Source organism: Cervus elaphus, chromosome 20 (assembly GCF_910594005.1).
Source record: "Cervus elaphus chromosome 20, mCerEla1.1, whole genome shotgun sequence".
In the NCBI taxonomy this organism is placed as follows: Eukaryota; Metazoa; Chordata; class Mammalia; order Artiodactyla; family Cervidae; genus Cervus; species Cervus elaphus.
The window spans coordinates 54,247,688-54,265,651 of NC_057834.1; the positions used below are offsets into that span (position 1 = coordinate 54,247,688).

The window sequence follows — 17,964 nt, forward strand, 5'->3', positions numbered from 1 at the left end:
GAGAAACTGTTTTAAATAAAAAAGAGAAAAAAGAAATCACTTTTTTTTTGAAATCACGTTTTTTAAGTGACAAAAACACCCTATACTGAATATGTGTACATTTGTATTTGTCTACATTTAATCATATGAGAATATAGAAAATTGTTAACAATTAGATTGACAAAATGGTTATTTGCAGGGTAGGAATTGATGGGGTGACAGAGGATGGGCAAAAAGAAGTCAAGGGAGAAAAAAAATTAAGAACCAAATGATTTTTTGGAAAGCTCTATATAAGCCAGTAATCTCACATCACAGGTGAAAAATCAAATGCAGTCATAGGGACATTAACAGATTACATTGTGTCCAAATCAAAGAACATAATAATCGCAGTGTACTTTATGCTGTTCAGATCAAATCTAACATATTATATATGTTTCTGTATAAAATAATAAAAATAAAACAAATACCCCCCTCTCCTGCAAAGAGAAATGTTTTTTCTTGTTATACGACAATTGCTTAAGAATCGGGCAAGCGTAGCTTCCAGTTTCTTTTCATCCACTTACTTAGCTATGTGACCTTGGGCAAATTACTTAATTCCTCTATGCCCTAGTTTCTTCATCTGTATAGTGAGGATAATTATAGCTCCTGTCTCTCAGGATTACCGAGGATAATAATATACGCATGCCAGGACCTGGTGTCTAGGTGAAACTCAATAAAAATAATTAATATTGTTATTGTTATTAGCTAAATATTTATTGCAAAAATTAGAATTTACACACAAGCAAAAATGAAAACATAATCATGATTTGCCTTCCAGAGTTAACTATTGTTAATTTTTGGATGTTTATGCATTTATCAATGTGATCTGAAAAATCATCAAATCAAAGGACATAATAATCAATAGCTGGTGATAGCTTAGGATGAATTAGCAGTCACCAAATGTTTAAAGGGCTGTTTCACAGTAGAGGGGTAGACATAGTCTATGAGGCTGCAAATAATCACAGCAAGAGGCAAGGGTTACATTGAGAGCTGTCCAGCAACGGAATTGGCTGCCCCACACCATAGGGAGCTAGCTCCTTGTTACAACAAAGAACAGAGTCTTAGCTGGCGACCATTTGCCAGAAAAGTGATGAAAGAGAGGTCTAGCTAAATGGCTTCTAGAACTCTTCCTAACATTTTATGACCAAGAAATACTTGCTGGGTGTATACGTATATGATTCACAGCCTACATATGACAATTTGTGTGGTTCTTACTATTTAATACTAGGTGGTAAGAACAGTTCCAAACATATCCCATGAAAGTTAATAGGAAATTCCTAGCATAGGTCAGGTAGTACCTCTCCGTCACAGAAAACTGAGGACGTGCAACTCCACCAATTAATCCCACACAATATGGAGAAAGAAATCAAAGGCGAGCCTGGAAGGAGTTTACATCTTATCTTCAGGTACTGTTTGTCTGCTTTCTTAATACTGGGAGTCTCTTCCTGGAAAAAATTTCTGATCTGGCAAAAATTCATAGTAATTACTTACGGGAGAGGAAAAAGAAGAAACAAACAAAAAATAGATTAATGCAGTTGGGAAAAACGTTAAGAACATGGTGTTGATGGGAGAGAAGACTAAATGTCCCTATAAGACCCACCCAAGGGCTTTTGATGTCTGACCAATTATTACCTTATTATTCTTCCTGCTATAGATATAGCCACAATTTATGTAACAGGATGTTTAAAAAGATTAAAGAGAAGCTGTAGTAGGGTTCTGAGATGATAAGAGTCCCTAGAAAATGTATTTATGGACGTTTAGAATATAAGTTCCTGTAGTTCTTAGAATAAGCCATCTATTTGTTTTTCTTTTTTTAAAGAAACAAGTCAAATGTGTATTTCAATATGGCTGCTTCCTGCCCACAAGTGATATAGAAATAATAGAGCAACGAGCGCAAACAAATAATACAGCAAAAAGAGGATGGTGGTATTCTGTAATCTGTGACCTGTGCTGGTTGTTAATCAGGTTTGACTTTTGGGTCCAAAATATTTTATCCCTATATTACATAAATGTTTTTAATTCATCTGTTTTAAATCTATTCATTGGAAAATGAATTATTCTGAGACTTCCCTGGTGGTCCAGTGGTTAAGACCTCACACTTCCACTGTAGGGGGCATTAGCTTGATCCCTGGTCGAGGATCTAAGATCTTGCATGTTGCACAACATGGCCAAAAAAAAAAAAAGAATTATTCTGTTGTTCAAGCAGAAGAGCTGTGTGGAGCTTGTGATTCCAGTGACTCAACATGAACATGATGAAAGTTAAAGAAACAATTTTTAGTAGAGGATTTTGTGAATAGAAGTTGAGATGAATCAAATTGATTTTCTGTTAGAAGAGTGTTATATAGGTGTCTGAAACATAAAGAATGACTCATTGGTATTCAAACTTCTGCCGTGTGGGCTCTCTCTTATTTTACAACATAAATTGGCACTGGGTACCACATGAAAGGGCTTTAGGGCATGTTCTCAGAACTTCTGATAGTAGTTTTATGTAAATTGTTTGTTAATGTCAACTCTTTCTCTTAGTAACCTAGGTCAATACCTTGTGTGGGGACTTCCCTGGTGGTCCAGTGGTGAAGACCCCGCACTTCCAATGCAGGGGACACGGGTTCGATCCCTGGCCAAGGAAGATCCCACATGCCTCAGAGCAACTAAGCCCATGTGCCACAACTACTGAGCCTGTGTGCTGCAACTACTGAAGGCCGAAAGCTCTAGAGCTGTGCTGTGCAACAAGAGAAACCACCACAATGAGAAGCCTGTGCACTGCAATTAGAGAAAGCCCACATGCAGCAATGAAGACCCCACAACCAAAAATAAATAAATCATTAATTTAAAAAAATACCTACTGTGGGTTTGCACACTCTCCCTCTGTACGTGTGTATGTATTTACTTATCATTTTCTTCTGAAATTTTTTCTGTTGTAAGATATAGACATGATACCATTTTCCCCTAAGTACTTTAGTATATATTTCCTAAAAACAAGGACAATATCTTTCATAACCACAGTGCAATTATGGAAATTAAGAAGTCAATACTGATTTAATAATATTATCTCATCTTTAAGTTCATTCAAATTTTGCTCAATCATTCCAACAATGTCCATTAGAGTAAAAGAAAAATACAGATCATACATTGCATTATGTTGTCAAGTATCTTTAGTCTCCTTTAATCCGGAGGAAATTTTCCACAAATATTTGAAGAGTTACAAGTCAGTTATTTTGTAGAGAGTTCCTCAACTTGGGTTGTCAGATGTTTCCTCATGATTAGCTTCAGGTTATGCATTCTAAGCAGGAATAACACAGAAGTGATGTGATCTGAGTATGTAATATTAGGAGTTGAATTGTTCCTTTTTAATGATTTGTTAAGGTAGAGCCTGCCAGGTGTCTCTATTTTAAAGCTACTATTTTCCTTTAAAGTAAATTATTTCATAGGGAGATACTTTGAGACTACATAAAGTTTTTGTTTCTCACCAAATTTTACCCACTAGTTTTAGTATCCATTGATGACTCTTGCCAGAGTCAGTATTACTATGATGATTGCCAAATGGTGATTTTTAAAATTCTACCATTCCTACTGTATTTTTTAGTTGGCATTCTACCACAAGGAAAAATGTTCTCTTCTCTATGATTTGTTTGCCAATTTATTTATACCATTATGATTCATAGATTCTTATTTTATTCAGTGGGTATCTGTTATTGACACTCTTATGATGCTAAAATTTTCCCTGATTTGCCTAGTGGCAGTTTCCAATCCCAAAGAAAGGCTATGCCAAAGAATGCTCAAACTACCACACAATTGCACTCATCTCACACGCTAGTGAAGTAATGCTCAAAATTCTCCAAGCCAGGCTTCAGCAATACGTGAACCGTGAAATTCCAGATGTTCAAGCTGGTTTTAGAAAAGGCAGAGGAACCAGAGATCAAATTGCCAACATCCGCTGGATCATCGAAAAAGTAAGAGAGTTCCAGAAAAACATCTACTTCTGCTTTATTGACTATGCCAAAGCCTTTGACTGTGTGGATCACAATAAACTGGAAAATTCTGAAAGAGATGGGACTACCAGATCACCTGACCTGCCTCTTGAGAAACCTACATGTAGGTCAGGAAGCAACAGTTAGAACTGGACATAGAAAAACAGACTGGTTCCAAATAGGAAAAGGAGTACCTCAAGGCTGTATATTGTCACCCTGCTTATTTAACTTATATGCAGAGTACATCATGAGAAACGCTGAGCTGGAAGAAGCACAAGCTGGAATCAAGATTGCTGGGAGAAATATCAATAACCTCAGATATGCAGATGACACCACCCTTATGGCAGAAAGTGAAGAGGAACTAAAAAGCCTCTTGATGAAAGTGAAAGAGGACAGTGAAAAAGGTGGCTTAAAGCTCAACTTTCAGAAAACTAAGATCATGGCATCTGTTCTCATCACTTCATGGGAAATAGATGGGGAAACAGTAGAGACACTGTCAGACTTTATTTTTTGGGGCTCCAAAATCACTGCAGATGGTGACTGCAGCCATGAAATTAAAAGACGCTTACTGCTTGGAAGGAAAGTGATACTAGCCTAGATAGCATAAAAAAGCAGAGACATTACTTTGCCAACAAATGTTCATTTAGTTAAGGCTATGGTTTTTCCAGTGGTCATGTATGGATGTGAGAGTTGGACTGTGAAGAAAGCTGAGTGCTGAAGAATTGATGCTTTTAACTGTGGTTGTTGGAGAAGACTCTTGAGAGTCCCTTGGACAGCCAGGAGATCCAACCAGTCCATCCTAAAGGAGATCAGTCCTGGATGTTCATTGGAAGGACTGATGCTGAAGCTGAAACTCCAATACTTTGGCCACCTCATGCGCAGAGTTGACTCATTGGAAAAGACCCTGATGCTGGGAGGGATTGGGGGCAGGAGGAGAAGGGGACGACAGAGGATGAGATAGCTGGATGACATCACCGACTCAATGGACATGGGTTTGAGTAAACTCCGGGAGTTAGTGATGGACAGGGAGGCCTGGTGTGCTGCGGTTCATGGGGTCGCAAAGAGTCGGACACAACTGAGCGACTGAACTGAACTGAGCTGAATCCTTTCAAACTGTCCTTTTGACATGTCTCCAAAATTCTTTAAGCTTCCTGACTTTATGACACAATATATTTCAGGTTTTTCTTGTATTTTCCTAGCCCGAGCCCTGAAGTAAGCCACTTAGCTAAGAAATCCTGGTTTCTTTAGTGGAGAAGAGTATTTAGAAAAGTTCAGGTTCTAAGTGTGCTATTTCATACTGGTGTGTCATAACTTGTAGGCTCTCTCAGAGGACAGGCTCAGGCTCGCTTGTTCTCTCTCTCTCTCTCTCTCACACACACACACACACAATTATAAAACAATGTGCTCTTATCAATAATTCTAATTCCAGTTCAGTATTGCAGGGTTCATTTTCACCTTCCCCCTTCCATGTTACAGCTCACTTCTCTGGCAATGAGAAATCTGTGGAACCAGTCTTGACTATTGTACTTAGCCAGCCCTGCATGTACTCTCCTGATTCTCTGATTCACTTTGGCATAATCTCCTGCCATTCTAAATGGCAACCCACTCCAGTATTCTTGCCTGGAAAATCCCATATACGGAGAAGCCTGGTCGGCTACAGTCTATGGGGTCGCAAAGAGTTGGACACGACTGAGCGACTTCACTCACTCCCCTGCCATTCTAAAGCCAACCTGTACACACACTGATGACAGGTCCCAAAGCACCTGAAACCACTGGTCTCTGTGCTACGTTGCCAATGCTCATTGAGCTATGGCGCTGCCTCTGCTTTTGTTTTTTTTGGAGATGGGGGCCGGGTACTGGCCATTAGAGACTCTTACAACAGAAATTCCAACTGGCAAAATCACTCTTCACCCTCAGTTTCTTCCACACAGTGACAGAGCTGATATGGAAGGGCTCACAGAGATTTTATGGAATGGACTCTTGGGTTTTGCATGCCCTTGATTTTAGTTCCCTTTCCCTAGGGTTCAAATATGAATCTGGTCTGTGCCCAGAATCATTCTTCTTTCCCAACCCTACCTCTCTCCTTTTAATGAGCTCTCTCTTCTTCTTCTAATGAACTCATTCTTAATACTTCACATACATGGAACCTGAGCAGCCAGGCCCTTCAAACATGCCAGAAGGCATCAGCTTAAATTCTCAAAACAACTCATTTGTCATTCTCTTAAATTATTTGCATCAACAGTTTAATTCAGAAACTCTCTTGAAGACAGAAGACAATACCACAGAAGCAACACCGAAATGAAAGGACTGCAAATTCCATCCCAAGAATCTCATCAAAGGAAAAGAACTCTCTCATGATTTGCCTGGCTGGTGGGGACTGAAAGGAACCTGGAGTATTTTCAGTGTGAAGACTGCCCTGGGCCACATTTATCACAATGACACTATTGTCCTGACCTGCCTCTTGGAACCCTATCATCAGGAAGCGAATGCTAAACTGTTTTCTCAGAGGTGCTAACGGACACCTGATCTATCATTCCTTCATTCCTCTTGCCAACTGCAGGCCTCTGCAGAAAGACCAGCCAGGTTAGCAAAGTAGTCTGTGGCTATGAGGCTGAAGGGTATTAACTAATTTGTGCATAAAATAAGCCCAAGCATAGTGACTTGATGCATTAATATTCTCTCTCTATTGAGTTAACTGGTCATAGACTGGGTGGTGGTGGTGTTCACACTCAGTCATGTCTGACTCTTTGCAACCCCACGGACTGCAGCATGCCAGGCTTCCCTGTCCATCACCAACTCCCCAAGCTTGTTCAAACTCCTGTCCATCGAGTCAGTGATATCATCCAGCCATCTCATCCTCTGTCATCCCCTTCTCCTCCTGCCTTCAATCTTTCCCAGCGTCAGGGTCTTTTCCAATGAGTTGGCTCTTCAGACTGGGTACGCTTGAACATTTCCTTACTAAATGGGTATTTAATAACATGCAATAACTATGATTTGAGATAAAATCTCCTGGTTACATGGAAAATGTGCATGCAGATAATTCTGAGTTAAATCCAGAGTATATTAAATCTTCAGTATTATAGATATTAACAATAGGCTCTTTACCATGGATACTGAAATTGTTTCCTTTACTAGAACGTAAGCTTCATGAGGGCAGGGAGCTTTATTTTGCTCATTGCCCTATTCTGAGTATGAGTATGCCTGACTTAAAGTTGTGTGTGTGTTAGTCGCTCAGTTGTGTCTGACTCTTTGCAACACCATGGACTGTAGCCTGCCAGATTCCTCTGTCCATGGACTTCTTCAGGCAAGAATACTGGAGTGGGTTGCCATGCCCTTCTCCAGACTTAAAGCTGAAGCTCAATAAATATCTGTTGAACAAATAAAAATGTTTGGTGGCATGATAGAAGAAAAATTTTAAATTATTAAACTCTATCCTCACAAGGGGAAATGGGAATTGCATGCCTCCTCTCAGACGGTGAAGAATCTGCCTTCAGTGCAGGAGACCCAGGTTCGATTCCTGGGTCATGAAGATTCTCTTGGAGAAGGGAGTGGCTATCCACTCCAGTATTCTTGCCTGGAGAATTCCATGGACAGAGGAGCCTGGTGGGCTGCAGCCCATGGCGCTGCAAAGAGTCAGACACGACTGAGCGACTGACACTTTCTGAAGACGTTAGATATTATTTAAAACAGCAACAACAGCAGCAGAACACCATTCTAATGAGACATATCTGTGGGATGAATTCCCTTTATAAGCAGGTTAAGAGCCTTCGTTTAGATTTTATGTTGTTTCTGTGATCTAACATTTGCCCTTGAAAGGTATGTATATGTGTGTGCATCTGTGTTCCAGCAGTTAACTGCCTGGTCAATTTTAAGGATAAAGAGACATATTTGCTACTCACAGTGGTGAGGAGACTTAAATAGGAATCATACTTGGAGGACCCATGTGCCCACTTGGACTATTCTATGAGAAATATCTGAAGCATTTGGGTTTTTTGGACTAAATAACTCAGACTCAGAGAATGAGCCACTGGGAGCAGCAGGAGAAAGTTACTGGGATAAGACCAACTCCTTGGGTACTGGTTAGAGCTTCCCAAAGTAGATGGACAGCCACACAGCAGAGGTTAGGAAATGACAGGGTTCTCAGACCTGAGAGTGTGGTAGAAAGATTATAGACTGGGTTATCTACATGTCAATCATCTAGGAAAGATGTAACTAGTGTCTTGTTTGCTTTCCTGAGACTATTAGAAAGGTCACTATTCAGCATTCCCATTGGTACCCTAAAACTAGGATCTATAAAAAAATATCCAATGATTAAAAAAAAATATCTAATGATCAACTATAACAAATCTCATTTTGTTCTTCAGCTCTGGACTTCCTCTTATGGAGGTGATGGTGGTGTCAGGGCATTTAATTATGCTGGCCTCCCTTCTACAGTCTTTTTGCAGGTTCACTAGACTAAAACCACTCTGCCATGAGAGATCTGCAAGTGAAATATGGACTTCATTCTGGAAGCATCAAGTCTACGTGGCCTAAGTTTCTAATTAATGAGATTAAACTGAAGTCTGGATTGGACCTCCATGAAGGCAGCTCAAATAAAGCGCCTATCACAGATGTTGCATTGGTTAAAAAAAATTTTTTTTTCTTTCCTACACTGTGGTTTCTTTAAGTTACTCCAATCAATCACTAAGTCTAATAGACCTGCAGTCCCTTGTGTAGTGGAGCTATGGAGAATAAAGGGATGAAACTGTATAAAGAAGTGTGCCGTGCCTCACTTTTATTTGGATGCTGCACCCATCACAGGGAACAACATTCTGAAAAGAGAACTATCCAGGAGTTCGGGACAGTGATCTACATTGAATGGTGACTCATGATGGAGGAAATAGCTGGTGAAGAGCCTAGGATGCAGTGGGGACCTGGGAGAGTGTGTTAATTCCAACTAGAAGGGGAACAACTCAGAGGGACATGAACCAGTTCCCTCTCCTTCTTCTCCACGAACACTAGAGGAGAGGGTCATGATAATTCTAACAATAATTGTGATTACCCCTGTTCTTTCACATAGGCAATATGACTAGTTATTACCTTGGAAAGATGTTATTAGGGGGTGGAAGATGATTATATTCGTCAATATCTTTCCCTCAGCCTGAAACAGCTTTGTACATCATTATTGTTAACCGATCATATGAGGCTTTAGCTAAAATAATCTTATTTTAGAAACTGAAAAGAATCTGATCTTCATGGTCTGAGGAGTAAAGAACCTCTGAGATGAGTTGTGTGAAATCTGGACTATCCCAGACAATTTAGGACATATGGTCACCACAACTAGAACACATAGATAAATTCATGGACATGTAATTACCTTCATATTCTTGAAATAGTACTAAGTTTCGGCCTCTCCTAACTTAGAGGCTCATTAATGAAGGATTAGGTTACTTTTTCTATCTCTTGAAAACTAAAAAGTAAGCTTTAAGTGAGGGGATGTGTTAGACTGGCTATCTCTTCAGTTCAGAGTGGTCTTTCTTGTTAGTTTGAGAATCTATAGTGGGATCCATACGGGAGAACGGAGTGGGAAAGTTCCTGCTGCCTTTTTCCTTTCACTTCCTAATCATTAAAAATGATTCAGGAGAAAAAAAAATGATTCAGGAGGTTATTTGCTTAGTGAAGATCAACCCTGCTGAAATTTGTTCCCCATTTTTCTTAGACCTAGATAAATGCCCAACTGCTGAACACAGTATCTTCTAAGGGATTATTCTATTATTATATTAAAGATTGACTGGGGACTTCTCTGGTGGCCCAGGGACTAAGACTCAGCGCTCTCAATGCAGTGGGCCCGGCTTGATCCCTGTGCTAGGATCTAGGGAACTAGATCCCATGTGCCTAAACTAAGACCTGGCATATCCAAATAAATAGAAATAACAAATATTCTTATAAAAAAGATCAATTTGCAAAATGTTCTGAAATGTGAACTAAGTGTATCTATACTCTCCTATGATGAAGGTCAGGAAAGGTGAACTAAGACCCTCTGCTTTAACAGTGAAGGCCATAGTCCACTCTCCAATGTTTCTGTTGTTTCAGCCTAGTGAACTTTTGCCCACAAAAGTCCTTCTTTGAACAGTCTGATCAAAAACAAGGTCTTTAAAAAATTTTTTTTAGATTGTTTACTCACAGCTAAACCTTTAGACAGGAGGCCAACTCCCAGTGATCAGTTTCAAACAGGTTAACTTTGGGCTGAAGAGATTAAAAAAAAAAAAATTCTGTGACTTTCAAACAGACAGGTATGTGATGTCACTATACTTGACTTTGCTCTCCCAAGGTACATCTCAGAGCAGTACTGTGGGTTTAAGAAAAAAACTTGAATGGGCAATTTCTGTCCAGTACTGAGGTGAGAAGTGCAATTGATTAAGTGGTGACCCACAGATTTGGGTTGGAATGGTTAGACCTGCAGGTGGGAGGAGAGGAAGGCGGGGAGGGAAAGTCAGTATAGCTATGTTGTGTGCCTCCATGTTCCTTTATACACAAGAGTCTTCTTCTGATTCCCGAATGTATGTTTATATACTGTGGCTTCCCAGGTGACTCATGGTAAAGAATCTGCCTGCCAGTGCCGGAGACATGGGTTCCATCCCTGGACTGCAAACATCCCCTGGAGGAGGAAATGGCAACCCACTCCGGTATTCTTGCCTGGGAAATCCCATGGACAGAGGAGCCTGGCAGGCTAAAGTCCATGGGGTCACAAGGAGTTGTATACAACTGAACGACTAAAACAACAGCAACATGTTTATATATTGCTTTTTCAGCATAGGATCAAGGGCAAGCTTATAAAGGAAAAATAATTACTGTCTTAAAAGTCTCATTCTTGTGCTTTGAAAAACTAGGCTTCTCTGAGAAAACTAATAAAGTTCAGATGCACACTTTGTCCAAGTAACTCTTTGGTATTTGAGCAACCATTAGCAAAGAATAAAGATTTCTGGGGGAAATTCCCTGGCAGTTCAGTGGTTAGGACTCAGTGCTTTTACTTGCATAGCTCTCATTAAATCCCTGGTTAGGGAACTAAGATTCCACAAGATGCATGGCACAACCGAAAAAATTAAAAAGGGTGTTTTTTTGGTCCAAAATGGGTGGTAGAACAAAGAAAGGAGACTGAAAAACTGTTTGAAAATGATCAAGTTAACTGCTGGTAAAATTCATAGATTGATTGATTTTTGTAATGTCACACTTATAGGTAGGTAATATTTCCAGAACACCCAAGTATTTGGAACACAGTGCAGGGACTAGACATAAATGAGTAAATAGCCATCAAAAAGCACATATACCTTGCTCCTTAGGAGTTGTAAGTGCCCTCATCAGTTCAGTTCAGTTGCTCAGTCGTGTCCAACTCTTTGCAGCCCCATGAACTGCAGCACACCAGGCTTCCCTGTCCATCACCAACTCCTGCAGTTTGCTCAAACTCATGTCCATTGAGTCGGTGATGCCATCCAACCATCTCATCCTCTGTCATCCCCTTCTCCTCCCACCTTCAATCTTTCCCAGCAACAGGGTCTTTTCAAATGAGTTGGTTTTTCACATCAGGTAGCCAAAGTATTGGAGTTTCAGTTTCAGCATCAGTCCTTCCAATGAATATTCAGGACTGACTTCCTTTAGGATGAACAGACAGCGGAGTTTATTCAGATCATCTAGAACAGGGGTCCACAGCCCTAGTAGCTTATAGCCCCCAGGCCATCGTACCTTAACCAGGCCACATAGTAGGAGGTGAATGGCAAGGAGTGAGTGAAACAAAGTTCAAGATGCTTTGTTTCTCTCACTCGCCTGCTGCTCCCCACCCCCCACTTCCATTCATGGAAAAATTGTCTTCCACAGAACAAGTCCCTGGGGCCAAAAAGTTGGGAACTGCTGATCTAGAAGACAGTGCAGTCAGCTGGAGCTATTCAGCACAGATAATAATTGATGGTTATTAATAATAATGGTAAAGTCCCTACCATTTATTGAGTGCTTATTATGGTCTACTGGGTACTGTTCTGCATAGCAGGTACAAATGTTATTCCCAATTTATAGTTAGATTTACAGATAAAATCAAGGCACAGATGAAGTAACTTGACATGTTATACTTAATAGAAGCAAGTTCAAACCCACCTCTGTCAGACTTTAAAACTTAAGTCTTACATGTTTTGCTTTATTGCTGTATATTCTAATCCTGATTTTTTCTTAATATATTTTCAAAAAAATACAAATCTATATTCCACATTGATTAAGAGCATAGGGAACTATTAAAATGTTTTAGGACATTATAAATCTAACATACATATGTGTCGGTATTTTTAAAGTTCATTTATTTATTTATTTGTTTTTCGCTGTGATGGATCTTCGTTGCTGCTCAAGGATTTTCTCTAGGTTTGGTGAGTAGGGGCTACTCTCTAGTTGCAACGCTCAGGCTAATCACTGTGAGGGCGTCTCTTGTCGCTGAGCACCGGTTCTAAGGTGTGCAGGCTTCAGCAGTTGCGGCACGTGGGCTCAGTAAATGGGGCTCCTGGGCTCTAAAGCACAGGCTCAATAGTCGTGGTGCACGGCCTTAGTTGCTCTGTGGCATGTGGGATCCTCCCAACTCAGGGATCGAACACATGTCTCCTGCATTGCCAGGAATATTCCTTGCAGCTGAGCCTCCAGGAAAACCCTGTTGGTATAAAAGTGTTAAATATCTAGAAGTTTCTATCATATGGAAGAGAATGGACAATGCCTTCATTTATTCATGTGTGGGTTCAAGGAAGGTGTGATTGCACATCTTTTATGTTTGTCTTAACCATTCCTTAAAGGACCTACTTTATTTAAAATTCCTTCACCTCTGGGGTGATTAACTCATCAAGATTTGCTTGAGAATTTTCCTGGTTTTAGCACTCTAAGTCCTGCACACCAAGAAACCACTCCCTCAGTCCTTGGAAAATCAGGATGGTTGTTCCCTTTAGCTTCACAACACATGTGGGTGCATTAAGGTTGTTTTTGGATGGTGGTGATAGGATCTAATGGACTTGAGTCCTCTCTTGGGGAGAAAGACAGAAGTTGAGTTTCTGTCTTTCTGGGAGCACCTCAAGTGATGGAGAAACTTTTTCCTGAAACCTCATTTCATTTTTAGTTTTTTTATCACTTTTATACTTTTCTTTTGCATCCTTAACTAAAAATCTATCTCAAAGAAACTTCCATTCACATTTTTTATCCTACCACATGACTACAAAATGGAGTGAAATTAATTATTTCCCCATGTCATGCCCGCCCCAGTCTTTCCACCTTCAAACAACACATCTCCTAACAACTCAACATTTCTTATATTATTTTACCATCTCTTCCAAATACAGTTTGATGCTGTGCTTAGTTGTTCCGTCTTATCTGACTCTTTATAACTCTTTGGACTAGCCCACCAGTCTCCTCTGTCCATGGGATTATTCAAGTAAGAATACTGGAGTGGGTTGGTGGGTTGCCATTTTCCTCTTTCAAGTGATCTTCCTGACCCAGGGATCAAACCCAAGTTTCCTCTGTCTCTTGCCTTACAGACGGATTCTTTACGCTGAGCCATTGGGGAAGCCCAGTATTGTCATTTCTAGAAAGCTAATCAGCAGAGTATGTCACCTCCTTTGTCCAGAATCTATACTTCCTTTATTATTTTTTTTTTTTCAGTAAAAGGTAAAAGCTTTATTTGGTCTTATGCTTCCTTTAATTTAGCTTAATATCATAGTATTTTTCTTGGCAGTTATTAACTTGGATTGAGTTCCTATCTGCTCAAACTTTCAAGCATTTTTCTCATGCGCTTCTGCTATGCTGTATTGTTTATCTTGTACATGCAGTTATTTTTTTCTAGCTTGAAGTAAAGCACCTTACATTTAAGTCTGCTAAATTTTCAACTGCCTGCCTCTGCCTGCTTTTCTAAAATCACCCATTTCCAGTTTTGTTTGACTTACAGGTTTGATGAGCATATTTTCATGTCAATAATTGAACTGTTAAAAGGACAAGGCCTTCACTGGGATCTTTCCTTATGTTTATATTAATCCACTAGTTAGTCTTTAATTACAATAATTCAACCATTTGAAATTAATCTAATTTATTAGTAACAATATATATTTACAACTTCACCTCGTATAAAACCAATGTGGCAGGAGAGTGAAGTAACAATAGAAAACACTCTTTGATAATGAAATATTTACTGCTTCTGTCAAAACTGTGTAACTTCTTTCTAAACCTCATGTTTTTTGACCAAGGGAGGCATTTCCCATCATAATTCTCCACTTTATTTACTGGACTTGGCACTGAGTTAAGTTTTAGTTATTAAAGAAGATCAAATCTTCTATCAAAGAACAAAGATTTGGCCTTGTTAAAGATGTTCCAAAAATATATCACAGATTTCTTAGGGAAGTCCAAAAGAGGAGTTACAAATAGGCTCAGGAATACACACAGAGTCTTCCAAATGTATTCCTTTAAAGGAGAGGACACTTATCAAAAGGGTAAGTTTCACTGTGTTTGTTAAGCCATCAAAGACAGTTTAACCTAGTAGTCAAATACATTAGCTTTGACCTGGTTCAATGCCCAGTTCTGCCACTTGCCAGCTGTTTGATTTGGGGCAAATATATCAATGCCTTAGCTTAGTGCCTGGCATCTAGTGAGAGCTATAAAAATAAAAGTAACTACTATTTATTAAGCATCATTTTATGCTAGGCACTGCATGAAGTGCTTAACATGCTGTCTCATGTTTTTTTTCCAAACAATTCTATGAAGTAGACGCTTTTGTTATCCCTAGATCACAGGTGAGAAAAATTGAAATGGAAAGATTATGCAATTTGCTAAAGTTAAACATGGAAATGGAAGAGAAGATATATATACAAGTCTCTCTGACTCCAGACCAGGATTCCAAACACAATTCTACCCTGCCAGTCCCTGAATATCGATAAAACCCTCACTAGGTTTTAAAACTTTGAGAGTATGAATAGGAAGGATACTGACCAGCAACCAGTCAGGTAGCTTCCAGGAGCCTGAAAGGTCCTCCAGGGCAAAGTTTTACTTTGATGATTCACTGGGGTGAGGTTCTGGCCGTCAGTCCTATAGGCTTAGAAATCCAATTTATTATAGATTGTGGATTTATCTCCCAGAGCATAGTCAAGCTTCCAGAAACTGGTATTCAAAATCAGAGCACCAGTTTATTCACAATGAAAGTTATTAATAAAAATAGAATAGCCAACGGCTAAAACATTTGTGTCCTGTGACCAGCACCTGAGAATCAGATTCTAAGGGCAGGCTGCTTGCTGAGCATGGAATCAGATATGAGGGTGTCTGTTTTATGTATGAATGTTTCATAGAACCAAACTCATCCAGCTCCAAAGCAATAATTTACTTGCCTCTAGAACTGAATAGGCCAATATAACCTCTCACTCAAAAACACTGGGATAAACACTACCAGCATTTGCTTCTTAGACCCACTTTTCTTCCTGTTGTTTTTTTTCCCTTTGGTGGGAGGGGGGATGACCAATTCTTTCCTGATTTTAGGTTAATTTTTTTCCCCAGGTTATAGCATAATTCTTCTTTTACTAAGATTTGGATTTTTATATTTATTTATCTATGTATTTATGTATTGCTACACTGAGTGACTCACCGACCAGGGACTGAATCCATGCCCTGGGCAGTGAAAGTGTGGTCCTGACCACTGGACCACCAGGGAATTCCCAGTTTTTGAACAACAATTCGCTGGTCCATTACACGTTGATTTGAAGGTTTATATCTAAAAAAGCCACTTTAGTTCCAGGTTCTTTCTGGGGAGTCCTCTCTCTGAGGTCCAGAAGTACTGACTGCAACAATAAAAGACAAGACCCATCCCTCCAGTGAAAGCGGTTTTTTCCTTTCTAAAGATCTTGCTGGTTGGCTTTCTAGCTTCAGAAACAAGAGTGTTGCTGTCCGAGGTTGAATGCCAAAGAATTGATGCTTTCAAATCATGGTGTTGGAGAAGACTCTTGAAAGTTCCTTGGAAAAAAAAAAAAGAAAGTTCCTCGGACTGCAGGGAGATCAAACCAAAAAATCCTAAAGGAAATCAACCCTGAATATTCACTGGAAGGACTGATGCTGAAGCTGAAACTCCAATACTTTGGCTACCTGATGTGAAGAACTGACTCATTGGAAAAGATCCTGATGCTGGGCAAGATTGAAAGCAGGAGCAGAAGGGGGTGAAAGAGGTTGAGATGGTAGATAGCATCACTGACCCAATGGAGATGAATTTGAGCAATCTCTGGGAGAAAGTGAAGAACAGGGAAGCCTGGCGTGCTGCAGTCCATGGGGTCAAAAGGAGTACAACAATAACTTAAAAACTAAAAGATAACACTGTATTCTGTAGCTAGTGAAGATAGACTGCTTGGAGGAAGATTTACGTAGTTCTGCAGACTCCGTTGGCTGTGCCAGCTCTGGGTGAGTCGGGTGCACACGGTGTTAAGTGATTTGTTTTTTCTTGGCTCTTTGCTGTAGGTCCAGGCAGCTACATCAACAGTAGCCTTTCTACTCCCATGCAGAGCTTCCAGAATGCCTGGGAGTCTCCTGCTGATAACAACATGGAATGCTTGAAACTAGTGAAGATAAGGCTGGAAGCTCTACTGGGTAGAGCAGTCAACACTTAAAGGAGGCATGATCCAGCAATCCTACTACTGGGCATATACCCTGAGAAAGCCATAATTGAAAAGGACACATGTACCCCAACGCTCATTGCAGCACTATTTACAAGAGCTAGGACATGGAAGCAACCTAGATGTCCATCAATAGGTAATTGGATAAAGAAGCTGTGGTAGATATACACAATGGACTATTACTCAGCCACAAAAAAGAAAATATTTTAGTTTGTTCTAATGATGTGGATGAACCTAGAGCCTATTATACAGAGTGAAGTCCAAAAGAGAAAAACATCATACATTGATGCATATATATGGAATATAGAAAGATGGTACTGATGAACCTATTTGCAGGGCAGGAGACACAGACATGGAGAACAGACTAATGGACACAATAGGGGAAGGAGAGGGTGGGATGAATTGAGAGAGTAGTATGGAAACATACATTACCATATGTAAAATTAGATAGCCAGTGGGAATTTACTGTATGACGCAGGGAGCTCAAACCTGTGCTCTGTGACAACATACAGGGATGGGATGGGGTGGGAGGGAGGCTCAAGAGAGAGGACATATATACGTCTATGGCTGATTCATGTTGATGTATGGCAGAAACCAACACAATACTGTAATTATCCTTCAATTAAAAATAAATAAATTAAAGACTTAAAGGAGGGAAGCTGCTCTCAGAACCTTTGGACCCAGGGTAACTGCAGAGTTTAAAGTCAAGTAATGTGATCCAGCAATCCCACTTCTGGGCATACACACCGAGGAAACCAGATCTGAAAGAGACACGTGAACCCCAATGTTCATCGAAGCACTGTTTATAATAGCCAGGACATGGAAGCAACCTAGATGCCCATCAGCAGACGAATGGATAAGGAAGCTGTGGTACATATACATCATGGAATATTACTCAGCCATTAAAAGGAATTCATTTGAAACAGTTCTAATGAGATGGATGAAGCTGGAGCCCATTATACAGAGTGAAGTAAGCCAGAAAGATAAAGACCAATACAGTATACTAATGCATATATATGGAGTTTAGAGGGATGGTAACGATGACCTTATATGCAGAACAGAAAAAGAGACACAGATGTACAGAACAGAATTTTGGACTCTGTGGGAGAAGGTGAGGGTGGGATGTTTCAAGAGAACAGCATCTAAACATGTATATTATCTAGGGTGAAACAGATCACCAGCTCAGGTTGGATGCATGAGACAAGTGCTCGGGCCTGGTGCACTGGGAAGACCCAGAGGAATCGGGTGGAGAGGGAGGTGGGAGCGGGGATCGGGATGGGGAATAGATGTAACTCCATGGCTGATTCATGTCCATGTATGACAAAAACCACTACAATATTGTA

General features: G+C 40.0%; 1 long non-coding RNA gene across 1 annotated transcript; it reads left to right on the plus strand.

The window, feature by feature from the left end:
- The first annotated feature begins 1,130 nt into the window (after window positions 1-1,130).
- On the plus strand, window positions 1,131-2,793 carry LOC122676912. Its single transcript, XR_006335660.1, has 3 exons — window positions 1,131-1,424; window positions 1,838-1,983; window positions 2,542-2,793. It is a non-coding gene; the product is annotated as an uncharacterized LOC122676912 (long non-coding RNA).
- The last annotated feature ends 15,171 nt before the right edge of the window (window positions 2,794-17,964 follow it).